The 18,608-nt window shown below is 41.8% G+C and overlaps 1 protein-coding gene across 15 annotated transcripts in view; it reads left to right on the top strand.

Annotated features, from left to right (window-relative positions):
* Window positions 1–18,608, top strand: part of OSTN (osteocrin) — a 94,763-nt gene that overhangs the window by 63,105 nt on the left and 13,050 nt on the right. The window contains exon 1 of one of the 15 annotated variants that reach the window (XM_068692162.1): window positions 16,313–16,471. The exons of the other annotated variants lie outside the window; for them this stretch is intronic. The gene's annotated coding sequence lies outside the window, so the exon portion shown is untranslated. Of the gene's footprint in view, window positions 1–16,312; window positions 16,472–18,608 lie in introns of those variants that run through there. 15 annotated transcript variants of the gene reach the window in all.

An 18,608-nucleotide genomic window follows, 5' to 3' on the forward strand; every position in this document is an offset into this window, starting at 1 on the left:
AGTTGTGACCATGCACACTTAGTTACTTAGTTTTTGAGTATAGGTATGTCATTCTCCAAAGCATGGGCCTCCTGTAGTCATTTCCCCCAGTATGAAGAATATGTAACAAGCTAGTGTCACTGTTTCTAGCTTTTTAATTTCTTTCATAGAGGACAGTCAAGGCTTACGCTTATACAGATGAAGAAGGCACTGGAGAAAAATTGTAAGCATTTTCTTCCATAAATGACAATGAATTGCCTTTTCTTTGTTGGAAAGCAGTAGTTAAAGGAGACATAGCTGATGTAATTTGTTTACAGCACCCTTAATACTATGACAAAGTCAGTCACAAAATGTTCTTAGAGAAGCTGAGTAGTCAGGAAGGAATGATAAAATAATGAGCAGTGGACAAAAAAAAGAAATCAAATTATTTTCAATATGTCTTGAGGAACAACACCAGATACCTCAAGGTTCAGTAGTAAAATTTAACGTACTAATTTCTGGAAAGACTGAACAAATAGGAAGTGTGCAGAATTGTGCAGGTGTAACTATTTTATTTGGGTTGCTCACAACTGGGGAAAGCTGACTTATCTCAGAGGGATCCAACTCGGTGGGGTTCTCAGTTCAGGGACAAGGTTCTGGAGTACAAAGGTGATGCAAGAAACGGATAGTAGGAGTAATTGGGGAAGACTTAGTTACAAGAGAAGAAAAAAAAAAAAAAAGAAGAAAAAAAAGAAATTCCTTAGCTTTGTGTAGGTGGTTCCTAACGATGTACCAACACGCGCAGGATCTTTGTTGGGCAATGTTGTTCTGAGATCTGTTCTCTGAAGCTGCATGGTAAAATAAGTCTCAGAAGATAAGGCTTTCTTGGGAGAGTCCTTTGGGCCCAAGAAATCCCTTTTGCAGGGACCATGGTTGTCCTGATAGCCAGGGCCATGCTGACACCGTGCACATTTCTCACGTGGCCACCCCATGAACAGCAGTTGTGGTTCTACTGCTGACACTCAGGAGGAGGTGCAGCAGAGGCACATCTCACCCAAAACACCAGCAGCCCTGGTTCAGAGCACGCTCACGTAACCGTCAGAAGTGCAGGAAGATGAAGGAACTTTCACAGGTAGCAGTGGTCCACCTGGTTGTTTCCCTGTAGCTCCCCTCTGTCCTGCTGTGGATTATCAGGGGAAAATACCAGTGGTGTGAAACAGAAGCTGCTTTAGATGGATGAATTCAGGCTTCAGTCTGCTTTTATCCAGACCTAGCTCCCTGGATTTTAATGATTTTTTTTCTAATTGACACCAGTACAAAGAGGAGAAAATCAAGTGATAAAAATCTTTTCCAGTAAGTAATCTTGGAGCTGTCTTTGCCATTAAAGTCTCTCTTCACAGCAGGGTCTTAAGAAAGTTTAAGGAATGCATGTCTGTAGGTTCAGGAACAGGCACAACAAGTCTAAGTGCCTTCCTGAACCAGTGTCTCAAAATAACTCCACCAATGGCCATTTGTGCAGTGACATTTTGGAAATGTGCACTGCTTTATTAGAAAACTAGACTGTGAATACCAGGCAATCTACTGCAGTTCCTGGGATGCCAGCCCAGAATCCCAGCAGCCTTCCCATTTCAGCATAGCTCAGAAAGGCAGTTTTTAAATTAAAATCTTCATGTAAAATAATAGACGTTGGGAGATGGGATGCCTCATAAATTGAAAAATGTCAGTTGGTTTTGCAGAGGCAAATGAGAGGTTGTTTATTTATTTTCACCTCATAAACATTTCAGAAGGGATTCTAGCACTTTGTTAAACTGCTGCAATATTGCAGTCTTTCAGGTTTATTTATACATACCTAGTAAACTCCCAGAAGTAGCAAGATTGCCTGGTTTCACCACCCCACGGCTGGTGACCGGTTTTGTTATTTTTGTTGTTTTACCCACTTAATTTTCTGATAGATAAATCCGGGTAGGATGAGTGCATTAAACACAGACTTTAGTTCTCTGAGGAAACATGAGAGTTCACCAGCTAAACTGCCTAGTCCAGGTGTACTTGTCCAAAACAGGCTGGTAGTTAAATGACCAGCCATGTGTATCCTTTCTTTTGCAGCTGCGACCAGAGCTCTGATTTCTATTTGGAGATACTGGCTTGTATTCAGACTCCATCCTATCAGCAGCTCACTTGTCACACTCGGCGCAGTTGGGTCTCGCACTGGGTTCAGGATTTGCTGAGGACTTGTTGTAAGGCAGGATCCCAGCCTGATGTGTTGGCTCAGCTCCAGTCAAGGTTATTGGCCAAAGTCTCAGCTGCTGGAAAGCTGAGCTGATTCAAAGTCCTTGTGCAAATCCGTGCGGCTCCGTACCGTGATTTGTTTCCACTTGGTTTCAGGGTACTTGTGCTCACTTGCCCCACTGGAAACTTGCTTGAGCTGGTGGAGTACAGGGGTGTTTCCTCTGATTTCAGCTGGTCTCAGAGTCTTCCAGTTCTCCTGGACCACAACTTGATTTCAGTTATGCTAAACTAAATGTTACTGAGAACAGAGAAGCTGTAGCACTGATATAATACTGTGAGATTAAAAAAAAAAAAAAAAGGCTATTTATTTTTCTTCTTTATCCATCACCCTGTCCTTATGTGTTCTCGTGTCCTTTACCCTGTCTCAGTACAGTGGATCAGCCACAGGTTTCCTCCCTGTGAAGTCAGTCTGACTGCCAGTGGGGTAAGCTCTGGAGCCCACTGGCAGTGGTACCCAGGGTACCCCCACTGAACACCCTCCCAGATGTGTTTTTAAGGTAATATCAGTTGTTAAGCTTTCACCCAGAGAAAATCAGCGTCAGGCACCGAACTCAGTGGTCTTGGGCCAATGACAGGGAGATAAGTGTCATGGGCTAACAGTGCAAAAAGTTTTTGCATGGGTGTTAAGGGATGTGTTTGTGACGGACACCAGGCGAGGTTAACCATCTGGACAGTATCTTCTGCATCCTGTATCTGTGGGTGGTTTTTGTTCTGTTATTCTTGTTGAGCTGTATACCTCCCTCATCTGGAATATCTCCATTGATTTAGTAAATTTATCTGGATTTTCACCAGAATAAAAGAACATTTAGTTCATGGCTTGTAATACTGATGCTGCCTCAGCCGTGCAAGGACCATGGCAAGTAGGCCAAATGCGAAGTTGGGGTAGACAAGAATATCCTCCACTGGAAATTTTGTGGTCCTGAATATCTATGCAAATGAGACCTAGTCAGGATGTAAGCTGTCCAGAAAATGTGCAGAGAATGGGTGTGCAAAATGAACATGAATTCCATTTTACTGGGGCTGAGGGGAGGTACGGCATGGCAAGAAGAGAGAGTTGTGATGCAGAGTACAAGTGTGGGGATACAGCTGTGCGAAGAAAAGGGAAAAAAAACTGCAGAGATTTATGTTATCTGTGGATGTGGCTGCCAGTGTTGTGGGGAATCTATTGTTGCTACTACAGCCATCTGTAGCATGCAAAAGGGGTGAATCACAGCTCATGGTTTCCAGAGAAGCAGTTAGGACAATTTCTCCAGTTCCCAGCTCTTTGGAGCTCAGTACCTACAGCTGTGCTTTTTGTTCATTGTGGGAGGGAAGGAACAAGTGACCTGCACCTTGTCTGCAGAGAGCTCCCTTAGGTGTAGTGCTTGCCTGTTCGTATGTTCTCCAGAGAGCTGCCCTGAATACCTGGGTGCCAACGTTCAGCATGTTGAAGTGGCTTTTCCCAGGAACACACATCTATCCTACCAGTTCTGTAATCTGTGTCGGCCGCTCAGATTTAATGTCCATCACCCTGCTGTGCTGAGGACTATCTGTGCATTGCTGGGTGAGAAGTGTCCCCCTGTCCTCCCGCTGGTATGTGTGTGCTCCCTGCTACCCAGGGTGGGAGGGGAAGGGAATGTGTTAATGTCTCTGTAACGAGAAGGGGGATTTTTCCTGGCAGTGCTCTTAGGTTTGCTTCCAGAATGTGTACAGTTATCATTTATGCTCCTTTAAATTCTTTCCTTTTCTCAGAAGAGGTCGGTGCATAGAAAGAGAATTTGGATTATCAGGCTGCTGGCACCAGCCTGCATTTTCCATTGTGTGTGCTTGAAATACAGTTTGGTCTTGTGCCTCTCTTCATTTGTTTACCGTTTCCCTTCCCCTCTTCCTGCTCCCCACAGTAAGTTGTTGGACTCCTCTCTTCATTATAAATATTTTAAAATTAAATGAGACATTAAATCACCTTTACAAATCATTTGAAAACCTTAAAATTGATCTCCTGAAGTGTGAAGAGCCCAGTGAAATGACCAAGACCAAGACATATCTCAGATCTCAGAGCACTCAGAAGACACCAGATCTGGGTCCTTGCTACGGGAAGAAGAGATTTGAAAATGTCAGGCTTGATCCAGAGGTGTCACAGCTGTCTGTGTAAACTAATCTCTGTGCAGATGGGGAAGTGCTCAGCATATTGTGCTGCCCCTCCCTCTGTGTCAATACAAGACGGGTGGCACTTCCCTGCTATTTCTGTTGGTGCTGTCCTTAGTGGGCTGCAAAATCAGGCCCTGATTGTAGGAGGCAGTGAGCAGTCAAAACAGGAGCCAAGGGACCAGGATGCTGACTGAGAGCATCAATGCAACCTTTTCTGGTCAGGGTTTCTGTGCCCTTCTAAACAGGTTGGTGCTCAATAGAACAGGACAGGACAGCTCTGGATTGATCTGGATTGTAGAGCTGTACATGAGGATGCTCTTCCACCCCTCTGAGCTTAAACATCTGTGGTTTTGGGTATCAGTGCTCCTGACTTACGTGAATCAAGTATAGCAATTTAAAATTCTGCTCTGTGGATTCAAATCCAGCCCCAAGCCACAGCACACAGCAATTATCACTGCTTCATAGCCAACTGATGGGTTCCTGGGAAATGAGAAACTTGACCCATATCTTTTTGAACGGTTAGTGTCATGAAAAAGGCCACCTTGGTTTGTGTGAGATTGGCCTGGTGAGGTTTGTCCATGCGAGGCTGTCTGGCAGTGTGTGATGTATTCTGCTGGCAGCTGCTAGCAGAGTGGAGAAAAGGGGCTGCTCCCTGCACTCCTGCACTGAAGACTTGGGACTGGGAAGGCAGGGGATAAATTTTTGTGGGAAATGACCAGGGATGCCTGTGATAGAATGATAAAAAGTTGCATTTCCTAGGAACCAGTCCTGTTTCAGAGCAAGCAACGGAGATAATGCTGCTTCTAACTGCAGTTTGGCTCTGAAAGAAATATTAATGTAAAAATAGAGTATTTTAGAAATAACTATCTTCCCCCAGCTAGCTGTCATGGCAGTGAAAGCCCCGTAGCAGAGCGAGTCCCAGAGCCAAGGTTATTTCTAAACTGCTTCTAATTCGTGGAAACCAATTTGCAAAATTTTGAGTGGTTTGGGAATAAGAAAAGTCACTTTACAAATCATTGTCTGCTGCAGGAAAGGCAATTGTCATAGACCCAAAATGTAAAAGCACAATATGGTGATTTTTTTCAGTGTATCAAACCATGTGACAAATTAGAGGGATACCAAATAACATAATTTCAACACAGTCAAACAGATCGTGCTCCGCTTGCATGGTGATTATCCTCTCAGTTTACACAGATCTTTGCACTCCTGTGGTGCTTTAATAACATCACTTTAAAACCCTGACATTTTGGTAACATGAGGAGCAGTGAATACTCACAGCACCTACAGTCATCAGTCACTGTCAGCTCCAGGCTGAGGTTTCTCTGCTTTCTAACTATGTGTGCTTAGTCTAAACTCCTTTTTCTGATGCTGAATATTTGGCAAAGCCCCCCCCCAAACAACCTGGAGAGCCTCTGGTTTGTATGTCCAGCTGCCTGAGACCTGAGTGCCTGTGCAGATAACAGGCTAAGGGAGAGGTTTCACACTTCAGTCAAATGCTGTTCATTAACCCTGGCTGCACCCGAGGGTAACACAGGTTACACTGCAGTATTTGCATGGCAGTCCAGTGAGGGACCGGCTGGAGATGGAAAGGGGGAAAAAACACTGAATAATAAAAGACAGCCATTGGTCTGAGGAGCTTGAAGTGCCAGGTAGAAAAAGGGATGAAAGAAGGGCAGGAATGAGGTGCGTCTGGTAGTGACTTTGTGCTATAAGTGCCTTGAGGAAGGGTCTGATTTTTCTCTCCATTCACTCCAAGCAGCCAGGCTTTGATTTTGTTCGTGCTTGTGAAAATCACAGATAACTCCACTGACTTCAGTGCGATGCCAGCACGTTTTGTTATCAGGGCTTTTGACTTCAGAGCAGTTATTCCACTTGTAACCTGGCTGCAGAGAATCCAGTCCTGTACATGGGATGGGAAGCTGAGGACTGGCAGGCAGCAGGCTGTATTTTCCAGTTATTGGCTCCCTGCTGGATCCAGTGACAGCCAAATTCAGTCCTCAGTGAAATGGTCACTCTGCTCCTGACAGCATTGGATTCTCCAAGCATTTTGATGTAAGTAGGACTTACATCAGTGGCATCATTACACATCCAGTAATGTCTGTGTGCAACCAGTGCCATACAGCCTTAGCAGCCCATGGCTTTTTTGTTCTCAGAACACACCTTCATTGCTTGCTGTCATTATTTGTAATTTTATTGCAGTATTAAAAAAAAAAAAAAAAAAGGTCAACCATTTCTCCTAGCGTTACCTTAAGTACTTTTAGTGTGCAAGGCACTGAAAACCTCACAATGTCATTTTGTTTTCCAAAGATAACTGGGCTTGGCTATGGCAGGCCAATGCTACAGTGAGCATAGATGCTTTGGACCCATGAAGGATCTACTTGTGACCTGATGCCCAAGTTACTGTGACATGATGCCATCAGTAGCCCACTTCTGTATCCTCTCCTGTCCAGTCACTGGAGCTGTGTGCTCGGTGGCAGTGCTCTTGATCTGGGGCTGCAAGATAGGGCGCAGAGTGCTTAGTCAGTATTATCTGCTGTGTTTCGTTCCACTGGTTGGTTGGTTTTAAATGTATTTTGGATGCCTAATAATTCCAATAAGAAATTTCTAAAAGAACATCAGAAAAGCCATCCACGGTATTTAAATCACTATGTTAATGCGACTGAGCTCATGCGGCTAAGAGATTGCAAATCATTTTCAGATGCAGTCAGCGGCTTTTTTTGCGCTTGTCTATGTCCTCCCGTGACCATTGCTTGGAGAGCCATGTACACACTCGAAGGATTTGCTTTGAGGGGAGGGCTCAAATATCAAAGCGGAAAAAAAGCATTCAAACCTAAAAGCTGACCATAAAGCCCAGCACATCATTTTCAGAAGCAGAACATTATTGTTACTCTGCTGACAAACTTCTTTTGAGGGCAGCAGCACGGTCCAGCACCATTTTAGATTTGTCTTGAAGCCGCACGTAACCAAAATAAATATATGGTTACATAAGAAACTATATTGCATTCTTGCTCCTGGGTTCCAAGTCTAATTGTAAAGTAAGCACAACTCCTCTGTGTCTGCCCTAACGGAGGTAGAGGGCCAATCTCCTCCCACATGCAAGTCAGTTGATTCACACCTGGGATAACCTGAGCAGCCAAGTGGCAGGAAGATGTATTTTCCCTTCTTCTAAGGACTGAGTGGTGGAGGCCCTCTGCAGAGATGGATACAAGAAGGACAGGTAAGGAGAGGCTCGGGTGAAGAGCTCTGGAGAGCAGCTGCGTTTCAAAGAGGGCAGTGTGTGGTTTTTGGACATGGCCCAGCTTGGTGCGAGTAACTGAAGCCCAGAGGATTACATTGCTCATATGAATCAATAATGATTTATACAGCTTCATTAGCATGCCAGCAGCAGTGCCTATAGTTATAGTGACTTAATGCTGCACATGATACAAGCCTGCTTTCTGCTGCATATGACTGGGGAAAGAATTATGTTGAGAAGCTGTGACAAACCTGCACTTTTAGAGCTAGGCTTTGAAATTTGGCAGGGGATAATTATACGTCTTTGCCCCTGAAGGTGTTGTGAAAATATATGAATCATTGTTTATTTCCAAAGCACTTGGACACTACAACTAAATGGGGGAGAAAAACCCATGAAGGAATCCAGTTTACTGAGAAACTTGTGAAAATTCTCATGAAAGACAAACTTAGGCCTGCAGAAGGGAAGGATCTGGCAAAGTGGCTGATGTGATGCAGAGAAGGACAAAGAAACATACAGCGAGAATAAGCAGGCAGTCCTAGGACCTTGCGTTTTCTGAAGTTGGCAGTCTCTCAGCATTAATCAGGTACAAATTGTTCAGTTCCATGGAGAAGGGACTGGATAATGTTTACTGTCCTGTACTCCGTACGAGAACAAAATAAGAAATTCTTCCTGGCTTCTTGGTTAGGCTAGGGTACTGCAGCAACAGAGGAAAAAAGCTGGTAAGGTCCAAGATCCTTTGTCGTTATGTTCTGAAGAGGACTTTATAGCCCTTGGCTGTAGGATGCTATACACTGCTCGGTATTCTGTCTCAGTTTCTAAACTTGTAGTGTACATAGCAGAATAATGTGTGTGTGTAAGCTCCTAAAGAAAGGACACCACAGCAGGGAAAATAAATTATTTAGTGTGTGAGGCATCTAGGCAGCAGAACAGTAATTTCTATAATGCCCCATATGGAAACAAATGTTATCAGTATGAAAGCCCACACATTAACAGAGGACAATAAGATAATGTGAAGAACAAATAAAAGTGATACCTCCTTCAGACAACCAAAGTATGGAATCTCTTTCCAAAGACGACCAGTATCATCAACACTGTATCACACCTGTGGACAGTAAGGCCTGGAGAGCTTCATCCAGGGATATCTGGTCAAGGCAGAAGTGAAGGTGAGAACAACCCCATGCACCAGCACAGCCTGAGGGCTGAGCTGCTGGAAAGCAGCTTTCAGAAAAGACCTGAGGGTCTTAGCAGACGACAAATTGACCAAAAGCCAGCAGTACCCTTGCAGCAAAGAAAGCCAACAGCATCCCACAGTGTGTTAGTGTGTGCAGAGGTCTGGGGTGCTGTGTTCCCCTTGAAAAGGGGGACATGGACATACTGGAAGGACCACAAAGATAAATAAGGATTTGGAGCACCTGGTATAGGTGGAGAGGGTGGGGCTGCTTAGCAGGGGTGATCGTATCAATGCATATAAATATCTGATGGGGAAATGAAGAAGACAGTGCCAGACTCTTTTCAGTGGTGCCCAGTAAAAGTACAAGAGGCAACAGTCTGGAATTGGATAAATACAGGAAAATCCACTTAAACATAAGAATTTATTTTCATTTATTTATTTTACCATGACAGTGACTGGATATTGAAACAGACTGTCTGGAGAGTTTGTGGGGTCTCCATCCTTGTGGATATTCAAAACTAGACTGACCAAGCTCTGTTTTAATTGAGTTACTTTAATTGACCCTGCATTGGACCAGGCAGTCCCCAGGGGTCCCTTCCAACCTCCATGGTGCTGTGATTCTTTTCTAACAGAATCTTCTCTTGAATAAATTTAACAGAATAAAGCCTCCTGAATGCCGGAGCAGTGTTCATAATGAAATGTTTACTGGGATCTTGGATGTCTGCTCTTTTTCTGTTCACTGTTGCCAACAGATAAATACGTTCAGGTGTGGGGCTGCACATGTGCAGGTGGTCTGTGCATATGTGGATACCTGGAGAATCCCCGCATACAGAGGTAAGCCAGAGCCTCTGGCCAGCCTGCCAGAAAATAAATAAATAAATAAATAAATGTGAAAAATTACTAAACTCCACCTAGACAGAATTTCCAGCTGGAAAAAAAGAGGATGTGTCTGGGGAAACCTGGACATGAGCTATTCCTGCCTCCAGGATCTTGTGCTAATTCTCTGCACAGAACAGTTTCTCCTTCAATAAATACCTACTCGAATAATGTTTTCACACACCAGAAACAGTATATTCATCATTTGATTGCAGTGGTGGGTTACTTGCTATTTATCACTCTTTGTGCTTTTCCTTATAAAACCTTTTGGCAATTCCAAGCAAGGGAAAGAAATGAGAGTATGTAGTTGTGTTTATCCATAAAGGCTTGCTGCTTCTGTGACATCAACACATCCAACTTGTGGGGACTCAATTCTTTCAGTTGTGCCAGTGGCATAATTTACACACATTGCCTGAGAAAAATAAGCTGTAACAGAAGAGAGATGGGTCTGAGAGTTATTTTTACTGCTTTTTATGATAGCTGTGTCATATAGCTCTCTATCTATTAGTTTCACTGCTACCTGCAGAACCATGGCTACAAAATATATGAATGAAAAATACTGTGGGTTGGGTGACCTTCCAGGCAAGAAAGGGACAGAATAATTGAGGCGTTGACAATCAGCACAATCAGTCATTTGTTCCTGTAACAGCACACGGATCTACTCTAATCAGCAAGTATCTTCCTCCTGCTGCATACAGAAGTGCTTGGTCCGGCAGATAACTCCTGTGCAGCAAGCCAAATCAGCTCCAGCCCGAGCTGTGGCCACCTCTAGAGGGCGGTGATTGACTGATTAATGTTTGTGCTGTAATTGAAAATGATTACTGGTTTATCCTGGATTAATCCAGTTATGATGCTGCAGCCGTTTAGCAAATTACAGCTTCACCGCAGAAAGCTGCAGCGAGTCTGACAAGAAAGCGTCTCTGTCCAGTTGAAATGATAGAGGAAATATGGCCAAGTAACGTAGCAGAGTTTGGCCAGAACATTAGGATGACTTTACAAACTGTTGTGAGATCTTTAATTATCAGAAATACCAGGGACCTTCACTTCTAGAACTTCACTTGCTTGTGAGGTTCCTTGCAGGAACCAAGCCATAAGTGCATTTAAACCAGAGCAAAACAGGGAAGGAAATCAAATCAGTCTGCCTCAGTTGCTCTAAACTCCTAGGGTTTTGCTAATAACTTGCTCCAGCTGGCTGCCCGCATAAAATGGTCTCAGTGTGCAAGCTGCTGTTCCAGGGACAGCCTTACCAGGAATGGGAGGACAGTACCTGCCTTATTAATGTTACTTGGTGGATGTGAATTGCTTCCAGAGAGAAACAGCTGCCCAGCCCCACCTGTGTGCCAGATACGAAATGAGTGGTGACATTTGCTGCAGCCTCCTGTGATGTCTGAGCGGTCCACATGTAGCCTCGCCCAGTTCCCTGACCACTCTTTGTGTCTGAAGAACAACACTCATCTTCCTCTTTTCCCCAAATATCGTCAGCATTTTGCTGTTTAGCTGCTTGCTTTAATTGTTCTGTATCCTTTCTTGTGCTGCCAATGAACCAAACTCCACCTTACTTCTCAGCTCTGGGCAGAAAAATGTGAACAGTTGTGTTAAAAAGAGGTGTGAAGTCAGGACAGACACGTTTTTTCTTCTTGTGTGCATCTCTTTGAAATTAAGCTTCTGTCGTGCATTCTGCATTCATCTATGCTACATTGCCAGATTTGTAATTAGCTCAGGGCTGACGCGTGTGCTCTGGAGCCAAGATGCACACTTTGCTGCTCCGTGGCACTGCACCATGCCACAGGGGTTCATGGGTCAAAAGGTTTATTTCAGTGACAGGTGACATCAGCACACACATCTTTGTTTGACAAGAGAGGCAGCGTGAAAACATCATAACCAAGGCCTCTCCCTCTTAGTACAGAAAGATGGGGCTGCTTCTCCGCAAGGCGTCTTTATATTGAGCATTGACTCCAAGTAGCATGGCTGCAGGGGATGGAAACACAATCTCCTGGCTTTCATTATTGTCTTGCCAGTTTGAGTTACTGCCAGCCTGGTGATGGCTCAGAGTGATTGCTGTTTGATTAGTACTTTTGAGACTTCTTTGGATGGTTTTGTTGCCCTGTGGACTGCTGTGTCCGTAGCACAAAAGGCCCCATCACTTGTCCTGACCACCTTGGGCCATGAGCCAGTGGAATGGGCACACAAGAGAAACTGTATTTGTTTTATTTCCAAACACATCCTTCTGCATCATAGCATGACTGTTACAAAAGAAGCTTGCATTTAAATTAACTCTCCTTGTTTGGGATTTTTTGCATTAGTTTGCCAGTACTTTTTATGGATTCTTAGTTGTCATGACCCAGAGCCTGTCACAAGCACTTAATTATGGCACAAAGGACCTCTTAAAAGCATATACAGAGAGACTGCTTGTAGAAAGTTTAGCAAAATGTTACTGACTTCAGTTTTAAATGCTACCTCCACTTTGTGGGCTTTGCTTCTCAAAATCTGTTAGCTGCAAGGAGTCATCTTAAATGGAAGTGACACAAGGAAAGCTACTTGGATAGCTTGCAGGTTTCAGAATAGCTGTGCTAAGATAGTTCTTCCTTCTGAGGTAACACACACCTTTAACTGGAAAACATGTATGCACATTGTTAATGTAGAGTCTCTATTCCGTAGCTCTGTCTTGCAGTGAGTCATCTGCTCTCCGTCTATTTACATGAGAGTAGGTGGGAATAGCTTGCTTTCTGAAAGGTCCTCTTACATATTAACTGAGAATCCATGATAATTATTCTGAAATGTCTTCTCTCAACAAGAGATGAACAGCAACAGAAGTAATATTGGATGTTCTCCCTGAACCAGTGATGTAACTGTAAAATGTTGGGTGTTTGGTTAACCTAGGTGAATGCTATTCCACTTTCAGATTGGTCAGAATTGGGCCCATTTTATCAGACCAGTTGATTGCTTTAAGAAATAAAATAGACTGAAGACACCATAAATAAGAATATCTCAGCTATTTAAACAGAGCCATATGAATCAATACCGGCTGAGCACCTAACTTACAGAGATCATCTCTTTAACAAAAAACAAAACAAAACAAAAAACAAAACAACAAAAAAAAAAAAAAAAACAAACAAAAAAAAAAAAACAAAAAAACAAAAAAAAAAAAACAAAACAAAAAAACACCTCGTTTTTACTTGAAAAGAAAAATAATATCATTGATTATTTCTTGATATGTGAAATAATATTTGATTATTTCTTAGACTTTTGAGTCAAAACTTTCAAAACTGGAAACAAAATCCACTTTTTCTGACTTCAGTGTTGTCCTTATTTCCCACACTAAAACCAGAATTATACTTCTAATACAAGACTCTATTGCTAGTGAGCTAGAATGTTCACTGAAACTGAAAAATTCTAACAATCGGTATGTCAAGTCCCATGCTTTTATTTCATGCCAATTCAGGAATTCTTGAGGACACATCTACTGCTTTGGCCAGAACACCATCTGGACCCAGCACTGTTCATGTTGATTTATTAGTGACAGATGTGTGACTTTTTGTGAGTAATCGGTGATCATTGGAAAGGATGACATGATTTGAAGAGGATGGAAGGTAGGCTTCCCGTATAACAGTGAGAGAAGGGGAAAACTTCTGTGACTTAGGCCACAGTGATCTAACAGTACTGACACAGGTTTTGGTGAGAGAAGAAAAAGACTAAAGGTATGATACAGCAAAACCACGAAGTATACATCACCATATTTGTGTGTCATTCTTAAGACTTTAAAGACAAAGTCTGACAAACTCAAATATAGTTTCTACAGGCAAGGCTGATGAAAACCAAGACTGCTCAACACTTACACAGGTGAGCACTTGCTACCACCAGTTCCTGAGTTGAATAAGAACTTGTCTATTGAAGGAGTTAAGGAAATTTTTGAGCCTGATCAATTGATTTGCAACCTGGTGTTGAAAAATACAGAAAATACTTGCAAGAGTGTGATGGCAGCAGGGAGGCAAGCTTGTCTTTCTCTTGAATGGTGACACAAAGAGCTTCAAGTGTTGTGCCTTCCCTCAGACAAAATCACATTTTGTTTATTCACTTGGATTTAAGACAATAAAGATTCCTACCAAACTCTTGGTTGCCCTAACTTAGTTAAGTACGTTGGAAGTATAATTAAACTGTAGCAGTGTTGAGGACATCTGTTCCTTGGGCACTCTGCCAGCCAAGTAACCGCCATATACATTTTTCATTATCTGGGGTGCTTCCTTATCAGCCTTCTTCCGAAGGTGTCAAAAAGATATCTGCAAGTTGTTGCTAAATCGAAGTCACTTCAGAGCAGGGAATTGACTGTTAACACTCTACTTTTTATTATTTTTTTTTTCCCCAAAAAAAAGTGTGTGGTGGTACCATGTTTCCTGATAGTTGTGTGTATCAATATCCATTTCTGAATTCTTTTAGACTCTATGCCTTTATAGGAAGAGAGCAGTGATACATTAATTTTGGAATAGGGTAAGTGTGTATTATTTATCTAAAAGGAAGAGCCATGACCTCATAGTAGGTCCAGGTGGTAGAAAAGTAGCTGGAGCTTTGTTACAAGAGCATCAATCAGCAGAAGGTTTGAAAGCAAGTTTTGGAACCTAGTCCTGGACATCCTCTTAGATTCAAAGCAGCTGACAATGTGGCTGGATTTCTCCTCCTGCTTTTTCCCCAGCCCAGCATGCTCCTGTCTTGTGAGGCACTGAGACCCAGCGGGCTGAGTCTCAGCCATGCTCCAGGCTTCACTCTTTGATGTGAAACACTGAAATGCCTGTTATAAGCATTCAGTTGTCTCTGCTCAGCGTACTCGCATGGGTACAGCCTGTGTCTCCTACCAGCCGTATCCACATCAAACGTGGTGGCAGAAGGGAGCCCTGCAGAGACCTTACTTACAGAGCCTGAGATAAAACCTGTAAAAATTCCCCCAAGAGGAGTAAATGCTGGTGAGTGCTGCCTTGTGTCTGTCCAACAGCAAGAAGAGAAAGAAAGAAACCAAGTGGATAGGGCTGCAGCTGCTGCTCAGCAACACCTCATGGTCACAGTAGCAAAAGTACCCCATACGTCTAATAATAACTTGTGATTATACCAAGCTTATCTTTTCTTTTTTTTCTTTCCTTTTTTGTTTTTTCTTTCCTTCTGAGATCCTGATTGCATTTGTTATACAAATCAGTCAAGTACTGCTGTGTCCCTAGACTTCAGGCACCCAGCCTCCACCTAAAGCAGGTAGTCCTATAAAGCTGAGGCAGCCCCAGTGCTCTTCCAGTGGCAGCATTTTGAGCTGTGTTTCCTAAATTCAGTGCTGTTTGGCTCTGTGGTTTTGGTTCTGCTGCAGTTCTAGTACCCACAGAGCCCGTTTGGGTTTCTGCTGCTGCCACTACTGTTCTGTTGTACCCTGTAGTGGAAAACAGTCCTAACCTATGTGCTACAGCGTGATGTGGGTGCTCCTTAGCTAATGTGTATTTTTGCAGCACTAGACTAGGCCATACTTAAAATATCTGCCTGTACTGAGAGATGCTGTAAAAATACTTGCTTTGCAGCTCCTTGTCTTCTGCAGCTTTATGTCTGCATTGTCTTCAGGAGCCAAACCAGCCTCTCATTCTCCATTTGCTCTTATTTCCTGATACCTCATTCAGGGAGTGTGGCAAAAACATGCCCTGCAATGAACAACCCTGATTTGGCACTTCACGTCAGCTCTGCAAAATTCTGCTGCCATCTTCATCTAGGAAATGAGCTGTGTTAAAATATGATTAACCTCTTGCCTTTTTCTAATCACTCTGATCAAGACAGATGATGAAATCCAAGGCTCAGCTCCTGGCTGGCACATTTTGCCACCTAATGCAAAGCTACATCTGAAATTTCCTTTTATTCTCTGTTGCTTGTAGGAAGGATTTTTGGAAAGTCAGACTATTTTGAAAGTATTCTAACTATCTGTTATGAGAATAAAGTAATTATGAATAAACTGCTAAGGAGTCTGCACAGGTTGGAATTGTAGACCCCCAAATTGTTCTACAATTTCTATGTAAATTACTTAAGAAATTAGATAAACAAAAAGGGGTGAAAGAGAAGATAGACTTATTCTGGTGCACAGGCAAAGAGAGAAATAAAAGGGCCTCTGGTATTGCCTAGGGAAGACACTTCCATAGCTCACTGCAGTCATTTCATTAACTGAAATAAGGTGTCTGAAAGATTTAAGTTCTCATGACCTGCTTTTACAAAGCACACTCCTTTTCTACTGCTTAGCTTACAATATTGTTGCTCTGGTAAACATAGTAATTAATTTCTTCCTAAAGTAAAGGTAGCCCTTCTGAAGTTATTTCTGTTGTCCTCAGGAAATAAAGTTATATATATATATATATAATAAATATATTTCAGGACATTAGGTTTCTCTATAGCTGTTTGCAGAAATGAGAGGTTATAGAAACGATGATGATGCTGAAAATATTTCCACTCCCATGTCTGTCTCATTCTCTGAAAGAAAAAAAATAAAATAAAAAAAAACACACACACAACACACACAACAAAAGTTAGACCTTTAATTATAACCTAATCATCTTGATCAGAGCAATAAATGTAAAAAATTGTGAGGCAAGTATGTGTGTGAGAGTGCAAGACAGGGGAAGGTTTAGGGCAAGGATCAGTGGAAAATCTTTAGAAATGATGTAAGAGAAAGCACAGGCAGGGATTGGAGTTTGTAGCCTACAGCAGAGACTATAAAAACTCTGAAAGAAAGCTGAACATTAGGGATAAGTTAAGGGAAAGAACATAGCAGGACCATTAAGGTTGGGATTGCTTGTATCCAATGCAAGGTAAGATGAGTGAGGACAGAGAGGGGTTTGGGATGTTTTGTGTGTCTTTGTGCTCTGTTTACTTCTCTGCTTTCTTCCCTCCTGTGCTTTCTTCTTTTCTATTTTTTTCTATTTTTTTCTATTAACAGGCATGCACAAAGTCCACACATGCCCTTGTCAGATGGGAAAAGTATAGCTGCTTTTTCCAGTCTGAGATTAGGATATTAAGGTGCCTATCACCTAGTATTTTTGGTACTAAAATTGAACTAATAATATTCTGTGGAAACTTATTTCCTTCAGTTAACCAGCCAATATTTAAACAAGATGTGTCAGGGCATTTTACAACAGTGACTAGTTGCTTTCATGCTTTTGCAGTGCTTTGCAGTAAACTGCTGTCTGTTTTTATTGTTATGGATTTTCCTCTGTGTCTTATTGTCAAATGCATAATACTTCTGAAAATAAGCTGAAGAGCTATGACAGAATAGTTCCTTTGCATTACTAAGTATCATTTGCAGTAGACAAGTTAGCTGCATGTAGTATGTTGTAAAATACAATATACACAATTGATTTAGGGGAATATTTTTGCTTTAATTTATGAATCTGCCAAAAGGTTTTATTAAGTCCTAAATTAGCTAAATGTCCCAAATTAGAAAAATGATCCAGATTCCATCACATTCCTGCAATAACAGAATAATCCTGCAAAAACATTCCTACACTAACACAGTAATTATCACTATCCAGTGATCTGATTACTTCAGCTTTGTACCACTGTAAATGAAGTCAGACTGATTCAGTGATAGTCATTTGTAATTTCTCCATTCTGGGTTCAAAACTATTTCACCATTTCTTTTTGCCTCCCAGACTGGAGTCATACAAGTAAATACATGTGTATAACCTTTGCTTTAGATGTCCAGAGGCTACTGTAAAGTTCAGATCCCACTAATTTTCGAAGCAGAAGCACACACTGCCTTTAGCTTTCCTTACTTGGTTTTTCAATTTGGAATGACCGTCCTCTCATGGGGAGTGCAGAGCTGAAAGCTGAGGAACTGCGAGGACATTTTGTGCCCCTGCCCACTGATTCTTTTAGGGAGCCTGGGGCAAATTATTACACTTATCTATCTCTGCTCACCTGTGTTCAAAATATAACTCAGCCTACTTTTCTTGTAACATACTTGAGTATTGTGAGGAGCAATGGGCAAAACAAACAAGCAAACAAAAAAACACACCAAAGCTATGGTATAAATGATGGAAAAGCTGCAAAACATATCAAGCTGGACCAGATGTTTGTCAGTATTTATAAATATGCTGATTTCAGCAGATTAGGGCTTGGTTGTCACTCTTTGAATTGATGACAAAGTTACCTCTCTGAGCTTTTTAGGCTATATATTTAAAAGTTTGAACCGTATAAGTGGTATAAGAACTCTCTTGATTGACCATGCCAAAATTGCAAGTGATTGAAGCTTTCTTTTTCTTCTAAGTAAACCCAGAGAACCAGATTAATCTCTAATTTCCATTTGCAATTCCTCCAAGTAATTGACTTTTCTTCTTCTTATGTTAATATCCTTGATCAAAACTTTAAAAAAATGTTTATCCAATAAATCACTGTAAGGGTTTGATTCTCTTGCTAACAAATTCCAATGCCATTCCTGCCTCTTAAGAGCTTATCTTGAAGGCTCATCTTGAAGGATATTTTTACTGGACTTTAAATGTCCAATGTCTTTATTGGTAATATATTATGATAATTTACTCATCATACCAAGCATGAAGAATTTCCATTTATCACTCCAATGCTGTTAGAAAAGGAGATGAATTTTCCAAATGTAGGAAAACACAATATATTTCTCAATTTTTATTGATATAATGGCTTCTTGTTTTTAACTTACATGCTGGAAATGGCACTCCAACAATGACGGCTTTAGTTCTCTTGCTAAAGATGAAGGAAGAAAATTAAATGTAAAGCTATTAGAAACATTCAGAAAAATTGGCATGTTCATTCCATAAATATATAAATGATTTAGGGCTGAGAGTTTGTTGGCAATGAATAATAATCTAATAATGTTTTGTTTTCCATTGTGCATACCAAGAATACTGTAGCTCACTCAACCATCTCACTTAGGAAAGGTGGAAATAGGCTCTTCTTATTAAGGGATGTTTTCTT

This window comes from Anas acuta, chromosome 9 (genome assembly GCF_963932015.1).
Source record: "Anas acuta chromosome 9, bAnaAcu1.1, whole genome shotgun sequence".
NCBI classification, from domain to species: Eukaryota; Metazoa; Chordata; class Aves; order Anseriformes; family Anatidae; genus Anas; species Anas acuta.